Consider the following 3,902-nt stretch of genomic DNA (forward strand, 5'->3'; position numbering starts at 1 on the left):
TGTAAAGCTGTCATAAAACTGGAGTAAAGTTTGTGATCCAGTGCTTCAATATTTCAGATCTTCTGTTCAGATGATCTGCCCAGACGAGACACTGGAAAATTACGCCTGATGTTCCAGAATGCAACCTGATTCATCCAAAACCAACACAAACTTTTCACTTCACCAGCTTTCTGAAACAGGTGTAGAGCTGTAACTACTTCAGGCTCCATGTTTGCAGTTTGGCTAGTCACAGCTTGGTGAGTCCATCCACTACTACATGCCTTTCCACCAAGCATTACAGGTTGGGATGCAGTTGAAAACTGTGTCGATCTCAGGCAGAAGGTTAGGAATGAAGAAGGTCACAGAGAAGGTCACAGATTTTTGTGTTTTGCCAGACTTAACTGGTGAAATTAGTTCAAAGTACTGTGTGCTTTGCGGGTGAGTCAGCGATTTTGGCAAAATTACAAATCACGAAGAAAAAAATTAATGAAGAAGTGAAGGAAATGAAGGAAGGAAATTCTACAACGTTTCAGACTTCTGAGTCAGTAGGAACCCAAAATAGGCAAAAGAGCGACAGAGAGGGGCGAGGAGGGCAGACATCACAACATTTAGAAAATGAAGCTCAAGTATTCCAACCCACATTCATAACACTCACACTGCTATATTTTGGCTGATGCATCAATTTATGTACAGAGTGGAACTGAGTAGATACATATCTTGAGCTGACATGGACTTAAAGAAATAGAGAAGCTGAGGAGCCGAACTGAGTCGACCGCATGTTTGAAAATCTGCTATTGTCAATTTGTGAAAGTGAAGGTTCCTTGACAGGAATCTGTGCAATGGTGTTCTTGTGTAAACAGTAGCTTCCTTCCAAGCAGTTGACCTGGGTTCAATTCTCAGGCTTTGCCAATTGTTTTTGCCATCTAACCATGGATGGCAGAATATTTGTGCCTCAACTGTCAACACCACAAATGTCCCATTAAGGCTGGACACGGACGACCAACACATAGGTCTCAATGGGATAAAAATCAATGTCTGCCTTGCGTTGTTGGAAGGACTCGAAGCTACGGGGGAAATCCCCAATGGATTTCAGTTCCATGGCCTTCATCACTCGTGCCTTCAGTGGATTTGTGAATGGTCAGAAGAAACCAGTTCTTTGAATCACGAGTGAATGGAATGGGCTACGTGCAGTGGCTGGGAATCGAACCCAGGTCAAGTGCTTGAAAGGCAGCCATCATCATTGTTGCTTGAAAGATGAGGAAGAGATGATGTGATCAACTGATTTCTAATTCACCCAAAACTAAATTCCTGATGAAGTGGCTGAGTAACAGTGTTGTTGTGGCTGAGTGGTTAAGGCGATGGACTAGAAATCCATTGGGTTGTACCCACATAGGTTCAAGTCCAACCAATAACGTTGGTGTGTGTTTAGGATGCTTTGGTCATTTTGAGTATGCAGAACTGTCACATGACAATAGTGTTGTGCCTTGAGGTGGAATACGCCGCATGAAGTGATGTTGTGCCCACCAGGAATCGCTCTGTGGAACCGTCACGTAACAGAGTGTGTGTGACTTCATTGGTATTCAGCTGACTGGAGTTCAACCAGACTGTATGCTGTGACAGTCCAACAATTCAAGGCAGGGTCTGATCTTTTCATGAAGTCTCTTCAAAGTATTGGGTGAAACCCTTTGAATGCAGAACTCAAAAAATTCCAGTCCCCTGGCAAACGTACGGGCTGACAGCACTGTGAAATTACCAACCGAACACCTGTGGTCTCTAACCACCAGCCTTTCCCACAACAGCCAAACGTGCTGACCAATTACGTCACAGAGACATGAGAATGAGGATCTCTACAAAAAGAGAGACACTTTGAGAGCAGGAAGACATGTTCTGAAAACCATGGAAATGGAGTGAATGCTCAATCGAAGTTAAACAACACACTCTGCTTCTTCATCGACACACATCTTGGGAATAGCAACTCCGTACTTGTGATCCAAAGTCGTTAATCAGACAGGTTTCATTGAACACAATAAGAAGCCCTACAAGAGCTGGGCATCAAAAAATTAGTAAATACTCATGTTGTTCTTCTACATGGAAATCTTTAGTAAAAGGTGAAAGATTTATACGATCTGAAGAGAAACATGAGCGAACTACTGACACTGAACCAGAGAAAGAGTTGTATTCTTCCACATCAACCTTTAACTCATGGTGTTGTTCAGCCTTTGAACAAACCAGCACTTCAAGACAATCCTCTGCACCATCGTTCCAATAACATCTGTGAACTAGTGATCGTCTTCTGTTGTCATTGACCTGTTTTGCACACATATAAGTGATCAGAACACAAAAGAGAATTTTCTCATGTTCTGGAGTCGTCCGTCCGACATCGTGCTGGTCTCAGTCGCAAACATCATCCACAACTTTCCTGATGTTCGGGAAGAGGGGAAAATGGACACATATCGCTCCGTGGAAACATACCACAAACAGTTTACAGAACTTTGTGGTGATCATTTAATACAACAGTTAAATGCATTGTGTTAAATCTATTTATCCTGTGAGTTGATGTGCTGTTGTATGGTTGATATATACTTTGTTAAATTATCACCTACATATATATGTTTACATATCCATGTATGGTTTATATTTTGCAGAAATTCTGTAACAGAAGACTCATCACCAACTGCTTCAGTGTTGGTGAGACCGTCCACTTCCAGGAGCTGACCAGAGGACCACTGGCACAGACCACATGTTTTTGTCGCAGATGAAGCCTCTCCTTTGTGAACAAACAGTTATCAGTGCACCACAACTGCTCGTTCAAGAGTCACCTACCTGTTTAACAGAGCAAAGGTCCTTGCATATTATAATTCATCTCTGCAATAAAACAAAGCTGTGTTCAACTCAGTTTGTTGACATTTGATTGATTTTGATTTTTTTCTGTGAAGCCATTTTACACAAAAAGAAATGTTCAATATCAAACTCCTTATTTGCAAAATATAAAATAAAAGAACTCATTCATTTATACTCATCCAATACACACAGTAAAAAAGTCAAACTTGAAGTGAACTACTACACAAAAAAGCGATCCAGAAAGCTCTATATGTTTTCTTTCATATTTAGCCTGAATTCAGATCAGTTTTAAGGTTGGGATGTGCAATATCCTGTCAATAAAACAGTTAGTCAGTGGAGCATGAGGCATGTGATCTCAGGGGCTGGTGTCAGGCAAATACAGAAGAGGAGAGGCATTTCCTCTATGAGAAGCTTCACTGAGGCATGAGCATTGAATAACAGAGATGAAATTGGGGAAGTTGCACATGTACAGGATAAAGTAACAGAAATACCTTAAAGCTTTATGTCACAGTGGCCAGTATGGGGATCGAACCCATGACCTTGGCGTTATTAGCACCACGTTCTAACCATCTGAGCTAACCGGCCAGTTGCAGGACTTATTATTCATACATTTCAGGTGATATTATCATATAGCAAGCTGGCGTTGGACTTGTCACAACAGTGTCTGTTTCTCCAGCAAGGATTCAAGGCCTTTCTTTCTCAATTCCATCTTCCTGATTGAAACGGATCCAAATTACAGGCAGATTAAGGAAGCAGATTAAAGGTGTATTCTTTTTGAAGGAGCCACCAAACCGCGCCTTTGAAACAGGCGTGAGTCATCTGAAGTTGGAGCTGAGATTATTATTCATACAAGAAATGTATCAAAATAGTAAAAGTAGTTTACCTGCAAAGTTTCAATGTTCAGCACCGATCGAAGCCTTTGAATCACATTGACCTTTGAAACATCACGTACCACAACATGAACATTGTGTTCATCACTGAGAGTCTATTCCTGAAATAGATGGTGACTCAGCTATGTTTGTAATATATGTTATTTGGTCTTTGTCTCTCGCTCAACACATGCATCAAGCTCATGCGCTAAA

At 41.3% G+C, this 3,902-nt stretch overlaps 2 non-coding genes across 2 annotated transcripts; both read right to left on the minus strand.

Moving 5' to 3' along the window:
* Nucleotides 1–2,011: 2,011 nt before the first annotated feature.
* LOC128758276 (U5 spliceosomal RNA) lies at nucleotides 2,012–2,124 on the minus strand. The gene has a single exon (XR_008414480.1). It is a non-coding gene; the product is annotated as a U5 spliceosomal RNA (small nuclear RNA).
* Nucleotides 2,125–3,331: 1,207 nt separating this feature from the next.
* trnai-aau (transfer RNA isoleucine (anticodon AAU)) lies at nucleotides 3,332–3,405 on the minus strand. Its single transcript has one exon. It is a non-coding gene; the product is annotated as a tRNA-Ile (tRNA).
* Nucleotides 3,406–3,902: the final 497 nt, after the last annotated feature.

The sequence above is a fragment of the Synchiropus splendidus genome, chromosome 4 (assembly GCF_027744825.2).
Source record: "Synchiropus splendidus isolate RoL2022-P1 chromosome 4, RoL_Sspl_1.0, whole genome shotgun sequence".
In the NCBI taxonomy this organism is placed as follows: Eukaryota; Metazoa; Chordata; class Actinopteri; order Syngnathiformes; family Callionymidae; genus Synchiropus; species Synchiropus splendidus.